At 35.2% G+C, this 11203-nt stretch overlaps 1 long non-coding RNA gene across 1 annotated transcript; it reads left to right on the top strand.

Annotated features, from left to right (window-relative positions):
• The first annotated feature begins 639 nt into the window (after positions 1-639).
• On the top strand, positions 640-3265 carry LOC136224491 (uncharacterized). The gene is made up of 3 exons (XR_010686462.1): positions 640-758; positions 860-1028; positions 1434-3265. It is a non-coding gene; the product is annotated as an uncharacterized lncRNA (long non-coding RNA).
• Positions 3266-11203: the final 7938 nt, after the last annotated feature.

The following is an 11203-nucleotide window of genomic DNA, read 5'->3' as shown; positions in this document are numbered from 1 at the left end:
AAACCCACAATAATCCAGAAACAAAAGTGCCCAAATAGTGAAGGAAATTCACCAACTGTACAAAAGGATTGGATTTTTAAGTGTGGTGAAATTGGGATTGTTTGTTCTGTTTTGCTCTGTTCGGTTCTGTAAAGTGCCCAAATAACATTTTTCTTTTGAATTAGTAACGAATGAGCAATTTCAATTGTTTTGCTACTACAACAAATCAACACTTGCGCCACGAATCATGCTACAGAAATTTAAAATTCGTGGCATATTTTCGTTTAGCCACGGGAAAAAATAGATCTACTACAAACTTATAATCTGCGGATATATTTATGCCACGGAGAATTTATTTTCGTGGCAAACATACAGTTATGCCACGAATTTTTCCACGGTAACCTTTTTTTTCGTGGCTAAAACTATTTTATGCCACGGTAAAATTTACTCGTGGCATTAAGTTATTTATGCCACGGATATTTATTTCATGGCAAGAATATTACATATTTTAAAATTAATTTCTAACATATTAAATTTTTTTTCATATAAGTGGCGGTTCATCCAAATATTTAGGCGGGATAAATTCCCACCAAACTGAAAAGCAAAACCTTGTGTAAAAGAGAAAAAGATAAAATTCCCCAAATTACAGACCTAAAAAACATTTAAATCGCTCTCTCTTCCTTTTGCATCCAATTCCTATTGCAGCCATGGCCGAAGCCATGGATCCTGACTGTCTTGTGCCCGGCCAGATTAATCCCCTCCATTTACTCGGTGTCAAGGTAATCATTTTTTTGTTATTTTCTTTGCTATTTTCTACTCTTTCAGCCTATTTAACGTGCTTTTCTCTGCGACATCCTTCATTTTCCCTTTTTTTTTCAAGCTCTTTCCTTGTCAGCTTCATCATTTATCAAACAAACACACCAAAAGAGGTTGATCGAGTTTGCTAAATATGAAGATTTGAGATTTAGATGATAACTGGAAATTCGGATCGTTACTGAACACCTGGACAATCAAGGTCAACGTGAGACTCTATGAGGGAAAAGCATAAGGTGGTCATTTGAATTGTTTATTTGCATATTGTTTGGTAATTAATCTTTTTCTTCATGTTTATCATGTTCCTCCCTTGTGTAATTTTCGGCTCTTTTATAATCGGTGCTTGTGCTTTCCTGTCTCTCATTGAATCTTTCAATTTGAACAAATTTGTCTCAACTAGGTTTTATAATAGTCAATTTTATAATTCCTAGTCTAAAAACATTAACTTAGAACTAGTTTCATTGTTAAATCATGTCATGACCACCTGTTTGATTTACATATATTCCAATTGCAATTGTTCTATTTTTAGGTTGGATCTTAATTGTTGTTTGGATTTCATATTTTCATGTGACACATGAAACACATTTCAAGCGTTAGACATTCTCGAACTCGTAAATTAGGGACCCTACTTGATATAATAGGTAATCACTGCATCCAATGGCTGGACAGTTGCGAAAGAATGAGGATGGTCGAATTGAGATTTGTGCTCTACCTGAAAGAGCTCAGTAGTGGATTCAAAAAGCTCGGAAGGACTCCGGGGACTGGACGTAGGCAAGGAGGCCGAACCAGGATAAGACTGCTGAGTATTATTTTCCTAACTCTTACTCCTTACTTACCTGCTTTGTGATTGTGCCTAGTAAAATGTAAAACGTATTTACTGAGTTGAGTGATCTGAGCACTGAGTTCAGGAATAGTCTTAATAGCCATCTTATGACTCTCGACAGAAGCGAATTTAGTTACCAGTTCACTAAATTTGCCTCTGATCTTACTCAGCATCACTGTGCTAAAAGACTTAGTAAAAGTCTTAACAACAAAAAGAAGTCAGCCTTATGACTAACGTCAACGTTTTTACAGCATCCGTTATTCATTTTTTTGAACTTATTTATGCTGCTAATTTTTTATAACCATGAATGCTTTTGCATCAATGAATTGCTATTTCAAACATACATTCAGATGGTACTTCCATATAGCAAAAGCATATGCTTCACACATTTTGTTGGTTGCATTTTTTGCTTTTTGTGTTGACCCTAATTTTGTTGGAATCGGCCCATTGAATCAAACCCATAGGTCTACTGACCCATGGTGGACGCGTTTTTTAGCCATCCGAGGTCGTTTTGGGCCTCAAATAGGCCTTTTTGTGTTTTTGCGCAATTTTTTTATTTTTGTTTTCCTTTTCCTTTTAGGTTTCGGATTAGGTTTTTATTTTGTCAGCCTATATAAAGGCTCGACCTCCACCTTATGGAAGGCAGTTATTGATTAATAAGAATTTCAGAGTTTATTCTCTTTCCTCCAATTTTCGTTAGTCGTGGGCGATTCAACGATAGTTGACGGTTTTAAGCTTTGTTCGTGCGCGAGCAAGTGTTTAGAACGAAAGTCTGTTTATTTCAACTGCATCAGTTGTCCAAGTTACTTAGTATACCAGAGATCTTGAAGAAATGCAAATATCAAGAGAGGAGTATCTGACATCTCTTCAGTGGTATTATATTTCCATGAAAAGCTAAAATTTAAACTGTTATTAGGCTTGTTTTGAAATTTATGCGTTCTGTACAGGAAAAGTAGTGGCTTTTCTAGAGGAATCTTTGAAAATCATGGACTTTCCAGGTATGCATTTTTCTTCAGTGCAACTATTTGCATATAAATTACTCATTAAGATCTTAAAGGATTAGATAATATTCTTTGTGTCCATGAGTTGCTAGTTCTTGAGAAGACATGTTAGGGGATCTTTAGCTTTGAAATGACATATAAATGACCTCTTGTATATGGTTGTTTAAAGCTTAGAGAAATCATACTTGGACTTTGATTTCGTGAGATTTGGCCCCTGAGATTTTTTTTTTTGGTCAAAATGTACCCTAGCAACTAATGGAAACAAAGAAGATTGGGTGGTGTGCCTTAGATTTGAGATAATTATCTTGAGTGTGTGTTTTTTCCAAATAATGTGAAGACTTTCATGTTAACTAAAATGATCTTAAAGATGGCATCTCTGAATTGTGAACAGAATTTTCTCAATGCATGTTTTGGTCTTTCATTGATATGGACTTGAAGGGATCGGATTTTAATGTCTATTAACTTTAAATATTGATTTTGTTCCTTGAGAATCACTAGGTCACTCATTCCATTGTTTGGTTGTTTACAAATGAAATAATAAAAAGTTATATTTATAATTAAGTTAATTGTTGGATTATGATGCTTGTTATGTTGTGTTTTCACTGCAACGTAACTATATTTTTTCTATTGAATATATTCTGATGTATCAATTTAGACTCCACATAGCACCAATATAGGCTCCACATAGCACCGCTTAACGTTTAAAAAGGTATCAATTTAGGCCTCGAGAACGGATTGGACATGTCATTTTTATTACTCTGTTAAGTTATGTCAATTGTACGTGGATGGAGAAATCGGAACTCAATGGAGTAGTAAGAATGACGTGTTCAATCCGTTCTCGAGGCCTAAATTGATACATTTTTTAAACGTTAAGTCTATATTTGTGCTATTTTGTACGTGGAGCCTAACTTCCCAAAAAACCACATGCCCATTTTGGTACCTTATCCCAAAAAAATATTAGGTGTCTTGTGCTAATAACACTTATGGAGTTTTGAGATAAGAAATAATTAGTATATATTGAAACATGCAGCTTGCAAATAAATGAACTAACTAAACAAATTGATGTGGTAGTTTTTCATGTAAGAAACATTGTACTGTTAATAGCAATCAAAATCAACTAAGATGTTTAGTGAGTCAGATTGAAATTAAAGAGTTTTGGTTAACTAACTATATATAATTACGTTGAAAAAAAAGAAAAAAAAAGGACAACTCTTTTCCCTTTCTTTTCTTTATAGTTATTAATTAGTTTTGATATTTGTCTTAGTTTTTGATGAAAGGTTTGTTACCTTGTTTTGTTTTATTTGGATCATATGTTGTTAATCTTAGAAGGCTGAATAAAAAGGAATTAGATTTGAAATTATATTGAATCTATTTTTACATGAGAATTAATGCTATATTTTCCTTTTGTTTATATTTGATTAGGCTGATCACAGAAATTGGCAATTAAAGAAACACAAGTCCACCAAATGATCTTTCTAATGAAATCATAAAGTGGATGTCTGATTATGAATGAAATTAGGGGTGTGCATTATTTGGTTAAAGCAGAATCACTCAACCAAACTGAACTGATTCAGTTTTTTTTAAAGGTGTTCATTATTCTGATTTTGCATAAAATTAGGGGTGTGCATTATTATGACTATGCATGAAATTGATGTTATAGTTGTTTCTAATGCTTGTTGTTGTGGGTTTCAGGTTAAAAAGCTTTTTATTAGAATTGAGCATTATTTCCTTTTAAATTGTTTGTCTTCTTATGATGGTAATTTTTCTTCCCTGTTCTGTTTTAATTTTCAGAAATCACATACTTAAGTTCGAAATTGAAACTCAATAGAAGAATGTATATTGGTTAGAGTACCTAGTTCATTTCTTTCAAGTGTTTCTCATCTATTTGATGTTAGAAATCATACTTAAGATGTATCGACAATCTGAACTATTTTTTTTTTGTTCTCTGTATGAAGATATGGTGTGTTATTATTTGCTATTGATTTCCAAGTTTTTCTGTATTTTCCAGGATTATATCAACTTGAGCAAGTTGAAGAGCTTGATAATAGTGAGGATCCTCGCACAAGTGTGAAGTCAAGTCAAACAATCTAGAACTCAAGGACATATGATAGGAAATTTTGAAGTCGGTAAAATTGAGTCATAGAATATCCTTGTAAAAGTAAAATGGCTCTAAATTGTATTCATTTAAAATTAAATAATAAAATACTTTCTATTGCATCTTTTTTTTTTGTTTGTTTAAAAGTTAAATTAATATAAAATAAATAATAAAATTTAAATATATTAGTATATGTGAAGAAATTTGATTGAATTTTTTTATAATTATTTTTATGGCGAAGCAAGGCGAAACAAGACTTTTAGCTAGAAGTGTTCTATTTTGGCCACGGTTATATTGGTGGCAAAATGAAATTGATTGCCATGGGCTGCTGTTTTGCCACGGGTATTTTACATTTGCTACGATTTTATCCGTAGCAAAGGAATATGATTAGCCACAGATTTTTCCGTGGCATAAAAGTCCATTTATGCCACGACCATTATTTTCTCATGGCAACTACCTAGCCACGCTCACTTGCGCCACATGAGTATATACTTTGAATTTCCGTGGCTAAATAGTATAGCTACGGAAATATTATACTTGGGCCACGATTCTAACCGTGGCGCAAGTAATGATTTGTTGTAGTGTGGGCAGCATACAAATTGAAGTTGTAGAATGATTGTTGAGCCACTGTTGCAGTGACTATAGTCACTTTGAGCAGTCCACTCTCTTAAAATATATTTCTGATTAGTCATGTGGTTCTTAATTTTAGTTCTAATTTTTTACAATATCAAAGACGAGTGCATAATTGTTGAATGAGAGTATATGGTTATGTTTGCTACTAGTAACAATGTATTGAAATATATTCTCAAAAATCTTTTTTTTTTGTCATTGACCAGAAATTTATTTTCGTCGATAAAAAACGTATGGTAGCAATTCGTTCATAAACTATTTAAAGACAGAAATCATTCGTCGGTAATTTATGAAGTTTTGAATTACAGACAAAATTTCCGTCACTAATCTATTTCTTTTATTGTTCGAAAACCATTTTTAGAGTCGTTTAAACCGCATTAGAAAAATGTCGCCAGAAAAAACCTTACCCCGACGCATGAGGAAAACCGTCGGTAATGTAGCACAGTGGCAATTACAACACATTTGCAACAGATAACGACGGTTAAAACCGTCGGTACAGGAAATAAACACCGTCGCTAAAAGCTTTTTTTTTTTGTAGTGGTGATGGTACAAGAAGCATGGCTTTTATCTGTGCTTCGGCCTAGAATCCCCCCGAGCAGCCACCAGCAAGCTTCATTAATGCTCACAGGATTGGAAAGGCCTTGACCACATGCTCTGGCTCCTCGGTATGTCCATTATATGTTAAACGTTTAGTCTGCTTTGCTATATTTTTTTTGCAAAACGTTGTTGTTAGATGTCGAATGATTATTTATGCTTGTTATCTTCTAGCACTACAAGAAAATAGCTTGTTAGCTACTACTTTTAGCGACCGGTTTAAAAATGGTCGTTAAATACCGACTATTTCTGTCGCATATACCTTTTCACAGTCGCTACAACAGGCGGCAAAATTGGCGCCCATTGTACCGACTGGACAATTCGTTCAGCGACCTGACCTTAGTCGTAAGATAGATAAAAGTAATAAAAAATAAATTAGATTAAATTAAAAATAATCTAAAATAGGAATAGAAAAGGGTTGAGACAAATCACAACCCTTCAGAACCACGACTCTCTTCTCTTCTTCTCTGCGTTTTCCCTCTGATCTGCTCCTCCTCCATCCTCCTGAACGACAATTATCTTCTCTCCTTCTCTTTGTTTTCCTTCAGATCTGCTAATCTTTTCTCCTATTTTTAGACGCCATCTTCTCCGACCTATGCCATGAAGTTAATCGCTCCAAACCCTTCTTCTCGAATCTAAACCCTCTCTTTTCAGATCTCACCTAAGCCCTCACCATTCTATACAGCCTCTTTCTCCGATTAGCTTATGGGTGAAGGTTTGTACTTGTTTTTTCTATTTTAGGGTTTTAAATTTTATTTTTATCAAATGCTAATTTTCTTTTCTTTTCTTGAAGATATCTCTACTTTGGTAGCATTAATAAGTGCAAAATGGTTTAATCGATGAAGGAAAAGAGAGGAATTTAAGGTTCTTTTGCAAGGAAAGGTAATCCCACTCTGCTTGGTCTGGTGTTTTATTTTGCTGCAAGTTTTGGGTATGTTGATGCATTTTTACTGAAATTTTTGGTCTATTGTTGTGTTTTGCTGAAATGTTTGTGTTTTAATAATGATAATGATACTTCTGTTTATGAACAATGATATTGATAATGATATGATAATGTTTGATAATGATAATGTTTGTATTTTGGGTTACTGTGATCTTGTTATTGCTAAAATAGTTGGTATATAATGTTTGTAATTTTCTTTGCACGGTGTTCATGTAAAAGAATTCCAAACATGATGACTCCTGACTTGCTGACCTCATAAAAAAATACAATCTGCATCTTCTAAATCTCGACTGATCATGTCCTAAAATCAAAATGCCAAAACGGGCCTAAACCTGCACTTTTACAATATATATTGTGTTGGTTGTCCTTATAGTTGTAAGCTAGGTATAGTTTACATAATTTTGTGAAATTAAAAGTTTTGAGGTAATTTGAAGGTCCTACCTTCTCTTCTGTGAGAGGGTTTATAGAGAGGATAAGTTAAGGAAACCAGAGGAGGGGAATAAGGAGAAGCAGAGGATGCAATTCTGTAACAGAGATAAAGGTTTAAAGGACATGGAAGCAAATGTGATGGCAGATGTTTCAGATTGTTTGGACAAGTATAAGTTTGGACTGGTACTAGCAAATTTCCGGAGCGAGTCGGCCAACCTGTGTGTCGGGTACTCCATTTCAATGTCATTATTGTTCCTTCACTGTGTCCTTGGAGTGGCAGGGGTTAGTTCACTGTGTCCTTGTTGAGCTATGGAATGAGGAGTCTTGGAATTTTGTTGCTGTGGATAATGCAGAAAATGGATTAGTGATAATGATAAGAATTGTTAAATATTTAATAGGGAAAATTACAAAACTGGGTCAAATGGGAGGTCCATTTACATATTTAACCCATTTACTAATCCTACTACATATCTAGATTGATTTTGTGTGACTTTCACATAATACCCTCAATATTTACGCGCGGCTCGCTCTATCCCGTCTGACTTCGCATATTCGACCATATGCGAAGCCTGCGAAGCTGATGTTTGTATTTACTTAATAAATTTAGTTCGCATATGTGAAGCCTGCGAAGCTGAAGTTTGTTTTGCTTGATGAATTTAGTTCGCATATGCGAATGCTGGATATGACTTGAAGCTAATTCGCGAAGTGGTATATAACAAAAAATGGCAAACAACAACGGATTCTAACATTAAAATCATAACATTATCAAAATTTACAAGAAGATTGCCACAATAACAACATTCAAATCATAACATTATCAAAATTTACAACAAGATTGCCACAATAGCAACATTCAAATCATAACATTATCAAAATTTACAACAAGATTGCCACAATGAACTCTCCTAACGAATCATTTCAAAGTGAACCTAACTAATCCGGTACCAATCTTGAAACGGATGAGTAATCTTGGTGGGCACCGTGAGACACATCCATCCCAAAAGCTCTGGACTTCCAGACCTTTTGGGATGGACGTGTCCCACGGTGCACACCAAGATTACTCATCCGATTCAAGATTGGTACCGGATTAAGTTAGGTCCACTTTGAAGATTGACATCATGGGATGGACGTGTCCCATGGTGCACCCCAAGATTGACAAAACCTCTCCTAACCAACCACTTTAGGAGTGAATGTGTCAGTCTTTGGGAAGTTCATCCCTATACAGGAAAGAAAATCATCTCCCCTGTACCCCAGTACGCCGCTTTCCAGAAAGGGATATTACGTATTCAACCATCTACAGAAAAAATTAATCGTGTTAGGCAGGGAAAAAGACGATTTTGGCTTCGCGAAATGAAGATTAGCGAAGCATGCGAATGTAATTGTGCAGGGTTTTACTTCGCATATCGATGCTTTCGTGAAGTCTGCGAGGTCTGAAACGTGAGGATCTATTCGCAGACTTCGCGAACTAATCGATTCGCGAGGTAGATCCATACGTTTCAGACGCTTTCTCTTCGCATATCTTCGCGAAATTAACGATTAACGAAGTAGATCGTCACTTTCCAGGGTCGTTCTCTTCGCAAAGCTTAGCGAAACCATCGATTGCGAAGTGAATTCATGAAAAAAACGCAGAAAAAAAACACAGATACTTACATTTTTCGCCCCTTTCACCCCCAAAAGCGACAATAACAAGATGATAACATGGGAAGAACGAAGGAAATAACGTAGAAAAATCATTTCTTTGATGGTAACAAGAAGAAAGAAACCAAGCCACGAACAGGAAGATGAAAAACCATGGCTTCGTTTTCTAAGGTTGGGAAGTTGCAGAGAGAAAAAAAGAGAAATTCATTGTGATTTTGACTAAATGGTGCAGATTTCGTGCAATTTAAAGGAAGAAAGGAAGATCAAAAGTCTTGAAATCATTAATGCAAGAGCAACTTTTCGCATAACCAGGGAGATAGGGGGAGCGGCGATTCGCGAGTGGTGAAAGTGGGAAGATTAGGGGTATTATGGGAAAGTCATACAAAATCAGTCTAGATATGTAGTAGGATTAGTAAATGGGTTAAATATGTAAATGAGCCTCCCATTTGACCCAGTTTTGTAATTTTCCCTGCTTAATAGGTAAGTTGGAGGCATGATTAGTTCTGGTTATTTCTAATTAGGAGTTGTCTAACATTTAATAGATTTTATAGCTGAATAGAATTAGGCTTAAAGCATTTTTTGGCTCCTGACTTATCCAAAATTTGTGCATTTGGCCCCTGACCTATTATTTGGTCATATTTAGCCCCTGACCTATCAAATAGATAAAATTCAACCCATATTGAATGGAAATTAACTGTGTTGGAAAATTAACAGCATTCACCAATACAAAAACGACATGTGACACATACAACAACAACAACAACAACAAAGCCTTAGTCCCGAAATGATTCGGGGTCGGCTAACATGAACCATCATATAAAACCGTGAAAATCAAGTCGTGTCAGCGACACAGATTCGCTCCCTCCACTCCGTCCTATCCACTACCATATTTTCCTCAATTCCCAATAAACTCATATCACTCTCGATCACCTGGAGATAACAACAGTAACTATTTTACATAGTAAAAAAATCCTAAAAACTTTTTCTAGTGTTCCGATAGAGTGAAAATTAATTTTATTTATGTGTCATGTGTCATTTTTGTATTGGTTACTGCCGTTAATTTTCCAACAGAGTTAATTTTTCATTCAATATGGGTTGGATTTTATCTAATTTGATAGGTTAGGAGCCAAATATGACCAAATAATAGGTCAGGGGCCAAATGCACAAATTTTGGATAGGACAGGGGCCAAAAAGTGCTTTAAGCCAATAGAATTAAGAGCATTAGGTTTGAATTAAGTGATAATGATAAGAATTATTAAATATAAAGAGTAGGCTCTATGATCAGAGGAGATTGGTTGGGGAAGTAGACAAGTGAGCCCAAATAATTGTACACAAGCCTTGAGAATTCTTGATAAGATGATAAAAATAGGGGCTCCACACCCGCTTCCATATACATTACAAATTTAAATGTAAAAAAATGATTCATATTATCAAAGTTGCAACATTCTAGCTTTATTTGAATGTTGATTTGATAAAAAGAGGGTACACTTTTCATGTGGGTCTAATGAATTTAATCATTTCTATCAAAAACGATGCTCTTATGTCTTTCTTCCATTAATTTGTTTTACAAATAGGAGTTCTTCATTTCATACAAATTTCAACAATGTACTCGAGTTCCTTTAGTTTTCTAATTAGGAGTTGTATACAAGTGGCATGAGTGGCGAACCTAAAGGGGTTGTGCTAATACATGAAATATTAGCAACTTTTGTTAGAGGCATTGATTTGTTGTTGGAACAATTTGATGACAAGGTAACAAAATGTGTTTTCACATTCTCCTTTTCATGTTTTTCTTTGATCCTTAGAAGTCTCTTGTTATCGTGACAAGCAGTTTTTGCTCCATGTAGATGACACGATGTGTATCTATCTTTTCTGCCCTTTGCTCATGTGCTTTACCGTGTGATTGAGGAATACTTTTTCAAGAATGGTGCTTCTATTGGCTACTTTTTCATGGTATGGTATTTGTCCTTGCTGGCCAGTAAGTGGACAGTTGGTGTTTGTTGAATTCGAGTTTTGCCTTGCTGAGATTAGTGTATATTGTATTCCTACATGACAGGATGGTTTCACCTAGAGGTTGTAATGGGAAGGGAAAGGGATAACTTCCCGTATCAGCGTACCTTTGTACTTGCAGTCACTTGATTTGGAGTCGACAGAGCCTTAGACTAACAAGAGACATCTTACTCTACGCGAGAGCCTTCTACTCCAACAACATCAACATCATTAGGTGGCCCACTTGCATGCCCATCCAATCCACATCACAT

This window comes from Euphorbia lathyris, chromosome 3 (genome assembly GCF_963576675.1).
Source record: "Euphorbia lathyris chromosome 3, ddEupLath1.1, whole genome shotgun sequence".
Lineage (NCBI taxonomy): Eukaryota > Viridiplantae > Streptophyta > Magnoliopsida > Malpighiales > Euphorbiaceae > Euphorbia > Euphorbia lathyris.
The sequence above is the reverse complement of the archived record's forward strand: the minus strand, read 5'-3'. Positions and strand labels throughout refer to the sequence as shown.